The sequence below is a fragment of the Triticum aestivum genome, chromosome 7D (assembly GCF_018294505.1).
Source record: "Triticum aestivum cultivar Chinese Spring chromosome 7D, IWGSC CS RefSeq v2.1, whole genome shotgun sequence".
Lineage (NCBI taxonomy): Eukaryota > Viridiplantae > Streptophyta > Magnoliopsida > Poales > Poaceae > Triticum > Triticum aestivum.
The window spans coordinates 354,597,563-354,610,798 of record NC_057814.1 but is presented as its reverse complement, the minus strand read 5'-3'; positions in this window follow the sequence as shown (position 1 = coordinate 354,610,798).

Sequence of the window (13,236 nt, the reverse complement as noted above, 5' to 3'; positions counted from 1 at the left end):
GGACATCATCAAAGTAACGCTCGGGCGTACGGTGCTCCTTGCCCGCGGGCGGTCCCTCGGTCGCGAGCTTGATGGCGTTCATCTTCGCCCACTGCACCTTGACACGGGCGAAGGCCATCCGCGCACCTTCGATGCAGACCGACCACTTGATGGCATCAAGCCGAGGGCAAGCATTGACCAGTCGCTTCACGAGCCCGAAGTAGCTGCTGGGTATGGCTTCGACAGGCCATAGACGGATTATCAAATCCTTCATGGCCAATTCGGCCACCCTATGCCGTTCAGTCAGTTGTTTCAGCTCATCGCTAAAGGGCACCGGATGCTCTGGCGCAAGGTATTGCGACCAAAACAACTTCTCCGTTGAGCTCCCCTCTTCGGCTCAGAAGAACTCCACAGCATCAGCAACACTCCGCGGCAGATCCACAAATGCTCCTGGAGAACTCCAAATCCGTGTCAGTAAGAGGTACCTTTTCTTCAAAAATTTGCTCTGCATAATAAAGGCCTTACCCGCCGCGATTTTCCTGGCCTCCTGGATTTCTTGGAGGGCGCCCTGGGCTTCAACCCGGGCCTCTTTTGCGCTTTGGCGGGCCTTAGCAAGTTTGGACTCTTGGTCCGCAAACTTGTGCTCCAAGGACTTGCATTTCCTTCCAGCGTCCTGGAGCTCCTGATGGACCTCCCCGACCCTTGCCTCGTGTTTTGCACGGGTGGCTTGTTCCTTCGCCGCTCTCTTCTGGGCCTCAGCCAGCGCGTTCTTGAGGGACTCCACCTCGGTCGCAGCTCCTACAACATATCATGATAACATGATCAACACAAGCAATTCATATCTGTTTAGATCTGAATAGGTCATTGCATACCTTGCTTGTCCACTAGTTGTTTATTCACACGGCCGAGCTCTTCCTCGGCGCGCTCCAGATTCTGCTTCAGTTTGGAGACTTCGGTAATGTGGGAGGTTGCAAGCAGCATCGACGCCTGCTTATTCACATAGACATGTATGGTTAGTCTCCTGCGAAAATTATTTGATCCTCTGTGCGGCTTCTCTTTTCGAACACCGGACAGAGTCCCAGGGGCTACTATCTATACTATGACATTCTTTTTGCATAATTATGTCGCATACCTCAAGGCCTGTTAGAAGGCTGGTGCAGGCTCGGTCAGTCCGCTCTTAACGGAATGAACGCTCTCAACCACTGTACCCATAAGGATATGGTGTTCCTCAACAATGGAAGCACTTTGCAGCGCTTCCAGTAGAGTATCCGGCGCCTCTGGATGGATAGAGGTCACCGGCGGAATAGGTGCACCTCCTTCTTTCAAAGGAAGCTGCTTACCTGATTCCGGAGCCATATGGGCCTCAGGAATAGTATTCGACTGGGGGCCAAATTGGATATGGCCCCCATCGCTAGTCTCCGGGGGGATTTGTTCCCCCATGTGTCCCACGGCCGAGGTATCACCCTCTGGCGCCACCCTGACGGCCTCCTGTATCTCTCCCTGGCCTGCGGAGGTCCATCAGGACAACACCTCGGCATCGTCCATGTCCTTGGGAGAGGAGGCCGCAGGAAGCGACCCGCTATCCATCACATTTGGATCCAGCGAATTCCCTGAAGATGAGGATCGCTGGGGGCGGGCGTGGCCCGGACTGCAGCGCGTGATTCGACATATTAAAACCAGGAAGTAAAGAAGTTGGATATATGTGTGTATAAGTGCCTTTGTGTACTTACGATTCGGCCAGGGCTTCTCCCTGGGGCGCCACTCGGAGCAGCTGTCAGTGTCCAATGCGGAGTTGTCCGCGAGGGAGATCTTCCCCTTCTTGGACGCCTCTGCCTCCAGATTCATGGAGGCCGTCCCTTTCTTCCTTCCCCCCTCGGGGGGGAGTTGCTTTCCTCCTCCTCCTCCTCATCGTCCTCGGTGGCGGGGGAGGAGTGGGTTTCGGCGTCTTCGGACGTCACGTCCGAAGTGCCTTTACGGCGGAGGCCACTTCTGGTCTCCTTGGCCTTCTTCTCCGGCGCTTGGTAGGGCGCCGGAACTAGCATCTTCGTCAGAAGTGGGATTGCTGGGTTTTCGGGCAGCGGAGCCAGACACTGGATCCGCTCCGCCTTCATCGTCCAGCCCTGAAAAGACAGATAGGGAAGCTTAGACATCTTCCTTGAATGAACAGGTGAAGGATGCACCTTGAAATACGAAAAACTTACCGGACTGGCGGGATGGGTCAGGTTGTACCCACGGTCCTCGGTTGTCTTCGGCCATGTCTCATTGGCCTTAAAAAGCACCTTCCAGATGCCTTCATGCGTAGCGCCGAAGAACTTTGCAAGGTCTGGTGCTTGGCCGGATCGAACTCCCACAGATTGCACTACAGGAAATCTGTTAATACATGACGGACTAGGTCCGTCATGAATCAATGGAAAACTGTCATGGGTGCCCGTGCATGACGGATCTAGAATCCGTCATGTATATCGCGTCATAATTTGACATGGCACCTTCCTTGACGGTTCTTGACCGTCATGGATCTGCATCAGGCCCGCCCAAGCCCAAACCTCTGTGACGGGAACAATCCGTCATGGACTGACGCCACGTAGGATTTTCGGTTGACCAAATCAAATGACATGTCTGCCTATGTGGATACTATTTTCCGTCACAAAAATCGTCATCAATTTAGGCACGATTTAAATTTGGCCGAACCCATTAGCCCATTTATATCTGCCTCAATAGCCTATTTATTTCTGCCTAATTATGACCAAGCACATTTTTAACATAATGCATCTCACAAATCCAAATGCCAATATTGGCCCAAGAGGAAGTATTTGCAAAGTGTCAGTATATTACATAATTGATCCAGTTTGCAAACATCCATATGTAAATACAACATAGTAGTTTACAAAATCCTCTATGAAATGATAACTTACAGCCTAGATTGACAGTATATCATAGAACAAGGTTATGAACCAGTACAATCCATTTTACATCAACATAACATATAAACTATTGAGGTTGTTATTCATGTTCTTGCATTTGGTCCTCTTGTGGCCAATTGTGATGGCAGCACCAAGTAGCTCGCTACCTAATCTTACCTGGCACATTTACAAGAACCTTATTAGATATTTGTAGATATGAATAGAACATAGAAATAAGAGAATTACAACAAAAATAAAAATGAACTATATGTTGTCCAGAATTCTTAAATCTTATAGTGCCTACGAATGAGAATAACATTGCAGCTACTATAATATGAGAGTAAACATGAGGTTGCTTAAAATTAATCCAAAGAAAATAATGTCAAATGAAAGTCAAATGACAAAGAAACAAAATATACATCACAAAACTCAAGTAATATAGTAGTAGTAGTAGTCGAGGCCATATAAACATGCCAAGAAAATGGCATCACTAACAAACAATATCCTCGCCGTAATGTGTAAACTTGTTGACACATGAACATTTGAAGTTTACGCCAACCGAGTCAGGGACAGCAGCATAAAACTCAATGTTTATGCTGCAAGCACATATCAAAGGGCTGACAAATAGTAAACAATATTTGATGCCCACTTGACAAACATAGTACTATTACTTATAATAGGAAACAATAATGAAATGAAATGAACCAGTATATATGTATACAGGGCGACAACGATAGGCTGTAAATTATATGGCATGCCATCATATATGCATTGTTGCATTTTCAAAAACTAGCACGCGTCAGACATTCTGGCCAGCAATAACTAGTTCAAATATATAAATAACCTCACTATCAAGTATAAAGAATTGCAATTTGTTCATAAAACAACAATATGAAGAAAGAAAGAAACCAAAATAGGCACTTGAGGACGAATCAATCAAGTTAGAGGTGGCATCATAGCAGTAGGCTTAATATGTGAGAGATGATTCATCATCACTGCATGTATATTAATAGTGCAAGCATATATATGCATCAGCAGCAAAACAACATATGCTAAGACGTGTATTGTTTTAGTGTCATACTGTATGCATAATAAACAATTTTATTGTGCAGACACCTAGTGCTATACATATTCAGTTTCCTAGCAGCAAGAATGCCAGAAGCACATGGTATACAGATTAAAAAGTTGATATACCTTCTTAAGACTGCTAGATGTTAGATTTCAAAGCAGCAAGAACAAGTATTTTTCCATAGCCTGCACAATATCAGGTGATGTGAATGCACCTGCAAGCACAAAATTCAGACTGTGAGCTACCATATTAAAACATATATGCTAATTTTTTTAGAAGTCTGTTAGATGTTAGATTCACAGTATCATTTACCAAAATTGAGATAGATGCTAGTAGTATCAATCTTTTCTTATTAATCTCTATTTCCTTTACTTACTTGGATCCTAGTAACTAGAATATCCTTAAGCTATTAATTTCCAAATTTATGCAAGATGCAAACAGTTCACCAGTAAGCCTTTGATATATTGTATACTTAAATATCACAAAACAAAGTCCTAGCTTATTTCAAAGCAATGATGCCAAATTAAAACATATCAGAGAGAACACACTACACACTGTATACCGAATAGACAACTCCATTGTCCAGAATATCTGGAATGTGGGCTATATCAAGTTGACACTGATCTGGCTGTCCAAAATCCTCTGAAGACATAGGTACGACTACGAAAATACATGTTAGCTCTTAACACATAAAAGACAGAGTGGACGGGATCAATGATTTTTTAAATTATGGCCAAGCCTCATACAGAACATGAAACAAACATGTTCTGCTTGAACCCCAGAGACAACTAGAATTCCAGTTCACATCCTAGTTATGCTTAATGACATCAACTAGATTCTTATTACTTAAACTTACTGTACTAACCCATGTACTACAGCCACAATAGGAGTAATTGTGGCTATAAGATATCTTGATCAACAGATGTATGTATCATTCAAAAATATTGGAATAAAGTATCAAGTGGTCGGTGCATACCATTATTCCCTTGTTGGTGAACACGCATTATTTAAGGCATTTGCTTAATTGGCCTTCAGTTTCAGGCCAACAACATCATCCAGAGTGCACTTATGAAACAGGGGTATTCAGATTCATGACTTGCTGACCTGGCTCGACTTGGACGCTTCCATCAATTGCCTGTTGTCTCGGCATATTTGCTGGTTCACACCGGCAGCCAACAATCGACATCACCATCATACATTCACTTGTCTGCTATACCTATCAAATCAAACACTAAAAAATTACCACAGCTAGACAAGTGAAATATATATGTATAAGTGATATGCACATTAACCCAGAAAACTTTGACTACAAAATACTTCCTTCAGTTTCCCTCACTTTCTAGGACACAATAGAACAAACTAGAGGTGCAACAGCTCATACAAGAAAAAACAGAATTCCTACTTGCTAAATTACTCGATTCTTCAGGACCATGCAAGCTAGTAGTCTATATGAAACAGTGTATGGTTCAGCAACATGCTCACAGCAGAGGAGATAAGCAGAGGTACAGGTGCTTAACTATAAAGAACCTATATAGCCTGAATTAGCCCCCACAAAACTTCTCATTTCAAGCCATTTGGATTGCCTCTTTATTAAGCATGACACCTACTGCACAAGGTAACCATATATGTTCCATGCTTACAAGAATAGAAACTTGTTCACATATATGATGATGAATACGCTCAGTCAGTCAAAGTACATCCTAACAAGAAAAGAAGATGGCTGGAGGAGAAGAAAATGGGGTTTGTGAGGTGTTCACCCGGGCAAGGGAGGGCCTCCATGAAGGAAATATGCCCTAGAGGCAATAATAAAGTTATTATTTATTTCCTTATATCATGATAAATGTTTATTATTCATGCTAGAATTGTATTAACTGGAAACTTGATACATGTGTGAATACATAGACAAACAGAGTGTCACTAGTATGCCTCTACTTGACTAGCTCATTGATCAAAGATGGTTATGTTTCCTAGCCATAGACATGAGTTGTCATTTGATTAACGGGATCACATCATTAGGAGAATGATGTGATTGACTTGACCCATTCCGTTAGCTTAGCACTGGATCGTTTAGTATGTTGCTATTGCTTTCTTCATGACTTATACATGTTCCTATGACTATGAGATTATGCAACTCCCGTTTACCGGAGGAACACTTTGAGTGCTACCAAACGTCACAACGTAATTGGGTGATTATAAAGGAGCTCTACAGGTGTCTCCAAAGGTACTTGTTGGGTTGGCGTATTTCGAGATTAGGATTTGTCACTCCGATTGTCGGAGAGGTATCTCTGGGCCCACTCGGTAATGCACATCAATATAAGCCTTGCGAGCATTGTAACTAATGACTGAGTTGCGGGATGATGTATTACGGAACGAGTAAAGAGACTTGCCGGTAACGAGATTGAACTAGGTATCGAGATACCGACGATCGAATCTCGGGCAAGTAACATACCGATGACAAAGGGAACAACGTATGTTATTATGCGGTTTGACCGATAAAGATCTTCATAGAATATGTGGGAACCAATATGAGCATCCAGGTTCCGCTATTGGTTATTGACAGGAAAGGTGTCTCGGTCATGTCTACATAGTTCTCGAACCCGTAGGGTCCGCACGCTTAACGTTACGATGACAGTTATATTATGAGTTTATATGTTTGTTGTACCGAAGGTTGTTCGGTGTCCCGGATGTGATCACGGACATGACAAGGAGTCTCGAAATGGTTGAGACATAAAGATTGATATATTGGAAGCCTATGTTTGGACATCAGAAGTGTTCCGGGTGAAATCGGGATTTTTCCGGAGTACCGGGAGTTTACCGGAACCCCCCGGTAACTTATTGGGCCTTATTGGGCCTAGGTGGAAGAGAGGAGAGGAGGCTAGGGCAGGGCCGCGCCCCCCTTCCCCCCTAGTCCGAATAGGACAAGGAGAGGGGGGCGGCGCCCCCCTTCCTTCCTCCCCTCCACCTCTTCCCCCTTTCCTCTCCTAGTCCAACATGGAAAGGGGGGGAGTCCTACTCCCGGTAGGAGTAGGACTCCTCCTGGCGCGCCACACCTCCTAGGACGGCGGCCTCCCCCTTGCACCTTTATATACGGGGGCAGGGGGCACCTCTAGACACACAATTGATCAACGATCTTTTAGCCGTGTGCGGTGCCCCCGTCCACCATATTACACCTCGATAATATCGTAGCGAAGCTTAGGCGAAGCCCTGCGTCGGTAGAACATCATCATCGTCACCACGCCTTCGTGCTGACGAAACTCTCCCTCAACACTTGGCTGGATCGGAGTTCAAGGGACGTCATCGAGCTGAACGTGTGCTGAACTCGGAGGTGCCGTGCGTTCGGTACTTGATCGGTCGGATCGTGAAGACGTACGACTACATCAACCGCGTTGTGTTAACGCTTCCGCTTTCGGTCTACGAGGGTACGTGGACAACACTCTCCCCTCTCGTTGCTATACATCACCATGATCTTGCGTGTGTGTAGAATTTTTTTGAAATTACTACGTTCCCCAACAGTGCTATCAGAGCCTGGTTTTATGCGTTGATGTTATGCACGAGCAGAACACAAGTGAGTTGTGGGCGATATAAGTCATACTGCTTACCAGCATGTCATACTTTGGTTCAGCGGTATTGTGAGATGAAGCGGCCCGGACCGACATTACGCGTACGCTTACGCGAGACTGGTTTCACCGTTGCGAGCACTCGTTGCTTAAAGGTGACTGGCGGGTGTCTGTCTCTCTCACTTTAGTTGAACCGAGTGTGGCTACGCCCGGTCCTTGCGAAGGTTAAAACAACACCAACTTGACAAACTATCGTTGTGGTTTTGATGCGTAGGTAAGAACGGTTCTTGCTAAGCCCGTAGCAGCCACGTAAAACTTGCAACAACAAAGTAGAGGACGTCTAACTTGTTTTTGCAGGGCATGTTGTGATGTGATATGGTCAAGACATGATGCTATATTTTATTGTATGAGATGATCATGTTTTGTAACCGAGTTATCGGCAACTGGCAGGAGCCATATGGTTGTCGCTTTATTGTATGAAATGCAATCGCCATGTAATTGTTTTACTTTATCACTAAGCGGTAGCGATAGTCGTAAAAGCAATAGTTGGCGAGACGACAACGATGCTACGATGGAGATCAAGGTGTCGCGCCGGTGACGATGGTGATCATGACGGTGCTTCGGAGATGGAGATCACAAGCACAAGATGATGATGGCCATATCATATCACTTATATTGATTGCATGTGATGTTTATCTTTTATGCATCTTATCTTGCTTTGATTGACGGTAGCATTATAAGATGATCTCTCACTAAAATTTCAAGATAAAAGTGTTCTCCCTGAGTATGCACCGTTGCGAAAGTTCTTCGTGCTGAGACACCACGTGATGATCGGGTGTGATAGGCTCTACGTTCAAATACAACGGGTGCAAAACAGTTGCACACGCGGAATACTCAGGTTAAACTTGACGAGCCTAGCATATGCAGATATGGCCTCGGAACACGGAGACCGAAAGGTCGAGCGTGAATCATATAGTAGATATGATCAACATAGTGATGTTCACCATTGAAACTACTCCATCTCACGTGATGATCGGACATGGTTTAGTTGATATGGATCACGTGATCACTTAGAGGATTAGAGGGATGTCTATCTAAGTGGGAGTTCTTAAGTAATATGATTAATTGAACTTAAATTTATCATGAACTTAGTCCTGATAGTATTTTGCAAATTATGTTGTAGATCAATAGCTCGCGTTGTTGCTTCCCTGTGTTTATTTTTGATATGTTCCTAGAGAAAAATTATGTTGAAAGATGTTAGTAGCAAAGATGCGGATTGGATCCGTGATCTGAGGATTATCCTCATTGCTGCACAGAAGAATTATGTCCTTGATGCACCGCTAGGTGACAGACCTATTGCAGGAGCAGATGCAGACGTTATGAACGTTTGGCTAGCTCAATATGATGACTACTTGATAGTTTAGTGCACCATGCTTAACGGCTTAGAATCGGGACTTCAAAGACGTTTTGAACGTCATGGACCATATGAGATGTTCCAGGAGTTGAAGTTAATATTTCAAGCAAATACCCGAGTTGAGAGATATGAAGTCTCCAACAAGTTCTATAGCTAAAAGATGGAGGAGAATAGCTCAAGCAGTGAGCATGTGCTCAGATTGTCTGGGTACTACAATCGCTTGAATCAAGTGGGAGTTAATCTTCCAGATAAAATAGTGATTGACAGAATTCTCTAGTCACCATCACCAAGTTAGTAGAACTTCGTGATGAACTATAGTATGCAAGGGATGACGAAAGTAATTCCCGAGCTCTTCGTGATGCTGAAATCGACGAAGGTAGAAATCAAGAAAAACATCAAGTGTTGATGGTTGACAAGACCACTAGTTTCAAGAAAAGGGCAAAGGGAAGAAGGGGAACTTCAAGAAGAACGGCAAGCAAGTTGCTGCTCAAGTGAAGAAGCCTAAGTCTGGTCCTAAGCCTGAGACTAAGTGCTTCTACTGCAAAGGGACTGGTCACTGGAAGCGGAACTACCCCAAGTATTTGGTGGATAAGAAGGATGGCAAAGTGAACAAAGGTATATTGGATATACATGTTATTGATGTGTACTTTACTAGTGTTTATAGCAACCCTCGGCATTTGATACTGGTTCAGTTGCTAAGAGTAGTAACTCGAAACGGGAGTTGCAGAATAAACAGAGACTAGTAAAAGGCGAGGTGACGATGTGTGTTGGAAGTAGTTCCAAGATTGATATGATCATCATCGCACACTCCCTATACTTTCGGGATTAGTGTTGAAACTAAATAAGTGTTATTTGGTGTTTGCGTTGAGCATGAATATGATTTGATCATGTTTATTGCAATACGGTTATTCATTTAAGTTAGAGAATAATTGTTGTTCTGTTTACATGAATAAAACCTGATATGGTTACACACCCAATGAAAATGGTTCGTTGGATCTCGATCGTAGTGATACACATATTCATAATAATGAAGCCAAAAGATGCAAAGTTAATAATGATAGTGCAACTTATTTGTGGCACTGCCGTTTAGGTCATATTGGTGTAAAGCGCATGAAGAAACTCCATACTGATGGGATTTTGGAATCACTTGATTATGAATCACTTGATGCTTGCGAACCGTGCCTCATGGGCAAGATGACTAAAACGCCGTTCTCCGGAACTATGGAGAGAGCAACAGATTTGTTGGAAATCATACATACAGATGTATGTGGTCCGATGAATATTGAGGCTCGTAGCAGGTATCATTATTTTCTGACCTTCACAGATGATTTGAGCAGATATGGGTATATCTACTTAATGAAACAGAAGTCTGAAACATTTGAAAAGTTCATATAATTTCAGAGTGAAGCGGAAAATCATCGTAACAAGAAAATAAAGTTTCTACGATCTGATCGTGGAGAAGAGTATTTGAGTTACGAGTTTGGCCTTCAGTTAAAACAATGTGAAATAGTTTCACTACTCACGCCACCTGGAACACCACGGTGTAATGGTGTGTCCGAACATCGTAACCGTACTTTATTAGATATGGTGCGATATATGATGTCTCTTACCGATCTACCACTATCGTTTTGGGGTTATGCATTAGAGACAGCTGCATTCACGTTAAATAGGGTACCATCTAAATCCGTTGAGACGACATCTTATGAACTGTGGTTTGGCAAGAAACCAAAGTTGTCGTTTCTTAAAGTTTGGGGTTGCGATGCTTATGTGAAAAAGTTTCATCCTGATAAGCTCAAACCCAAATCGGAGAAATGTGTCTTCATAGGATACCCAAAGGAGACAGTTGGGTACACCTTCTATCACAGATCCGAAGGCAAGACATTCGTTGCTAAGTATGGATCCTTTCTAGAGAAGGAGTTTCTCTCGAAAGAAGTGAGTGGGAGGAAAGTAGAACTTGATGAGGTAATTGTACCTGCTCCCTTATTGGAAAGTAGTTCATCACAGAAACCAGTTTCTGTGACGCCTATACCAATTAGTGAGGAAGTTAATGATGATGATCATGGAACTTCAGATCAAGTTATTACTGAACCTCGTAGGTCAACCAGAGTAAGATCCGCACCAGAGTGGTACGGTAATCCTGTTCTGGAGGTTATGTTACTAGACCATGACGAACCTACGAACTATGAAGAAGCGATGGTGAGCCCAGATTCCGCAAAATGGCTTGAGGCCATGAAATCTGAGATGAGATCCATGTATGAGAACAAAGTATGGACTTTGATTGACTTGCCCAATGATCGGCGAGCCATTGAGATAAATGGATCTTCAAGAGGAAGACGGACGCTGATAGTAGTGTTACTATCTACAAAGCTAGAATTGTCGCAAAAGGTTTTCGACAAGTTCAAGGTGTTGACTACGATGAGAGTTTCTCACTCGTATCTATGCTTAAGTCTGTCTGAATCATGTTAGCAATTGCCGCATTTTATGAAATATGGCAAATGGATAAACAAAACTGCATTCCTTAATGGATTTATTAAAGAAGAGTTGTATATGATGCAACCAGGAAGGTTTTGTCAATCCTAAAAGTGCTAACAAAATATGCAAGCTCCAGCGATCCATCTATGGACTGGTGCAAGCATCTCGGAGTTGGAATATACGCTTTGATAAGTTGATCAAAGGATATAGTTTTATACAGACTTGCGGTGAAGCCTGTATTTACAAGAAAGTGAGTGGGAGCACTACAACATTTCTGATAAGTATATGTGAATGACATATTGTTGATCGGAAATAATGTAGAATTATTCTGCAAAGCATAAAGGAGTGTTTGAAAGGAGTTTTTCAAAGAAAGACCTCGGTGAAGCTGCTTACATATTGAGCATCAAGATCTATAGAGATAGATCAAGACGCTTGATAAGTTTTTTCAATGAGTACATACCTTAACAAGATTTTGAAGTAGTTCAAAATGGAACAGTCAAAGAAAGAGTTTCTTGCCTGTGTTACAAGGTGTGAAATTGAGTAAGACTCAAAGCCCGACCACGGCAGAAGATAGAAAGAGAATGAAAGTCATTCCCTATGCCTCGGCCATAGGTTCTATAAAGTATGCCATGCTGTGTACCAGATCTATTGTATACCCTACACTGATTTTGGCAAGGGAGTACAATAGTGATCTAGGAGTAGATCACTGGACAGCGGTCAAAATTATCCTTAGTGGAATAAGGATATGTTTCTCGATTATGGAAGTGACAAAAGGTTCGTCGTAAAGGGTTACGTCGATGCAAGTTTTGACACTAATCTAGATGACTCTAAGTCTCGGTCTAGATACATATTGAAAGTGGGAGCAATTAGCTAGAGTAGCTCCGTGCAGAGCATTGTAGACATAGAAATTTGCAAAATACTTACGGATCTGAATGTGACAGACCCGTTGACTAAAATTATCTCACAAGCAAAACATGATCACACCTTAGTACTCTTTGGGTGTTAATCACATAGCGATGTGAACTAGATTATTGACTCTAGTAAACCCTTTGGGTGTTGGTCACATGACGATGTGAACTATGGGTGTTAATCACATGGTGATGTGAACTATTGATGTTAAATCACATGGCGATGTGAACTAGATTATTGACTCTAGTGCAAGTGGGAGACTGAAGGAAATATGCCCTAGAGGCAATAATAAAGTTATTATTTATTTCCTTATATCATGATAAATGTTTATTATTCATGCTAGAATTGTATTAACCGGAAACTGATACATGTGTGAATACATAGACAAACAGAGTGTCACTAGTATGCCTCTACTTGACTAGCTCGTTGATCAAAGATGGTTATGTTTCCTAGCCATAGACATGAGTTGTCATTTGATTAACGGGATCACATCATTAGGAGAATGATGTGATTGACTTGACCCATTCCGTTAGCTTAGCACTCGATCGTTTAGTATGTTGCTATTGCTTTCTTCATGACTTATACATGTTCCTATGACTATGAGATTATGCAACTCCCGTTTACCGGAGGAACACTTTGTGTGCTACCAAACGTCACAACGTAACTGGGTGATTATAAAGGTGCTCTACAGGTGTCTCCAAAGTTACTTGTTGGGTTGGCGTATTTCGAGATTAGGATTTGTCACTCCGATTGTCGGAGAGGTATCTCTGGGCCCACTCGGTAATGCACATCAATATAAGCCTTGCAAGCATTGTAACTAATGAGTTAGTTGCGGGATGATGTATTACGGAACGAGTAAAGAGACTTGCCGGTAACGAGATTGAACTAGGTATCGAGATACCAACGATCGAATCTCGGGCAAGTAACATACCGATG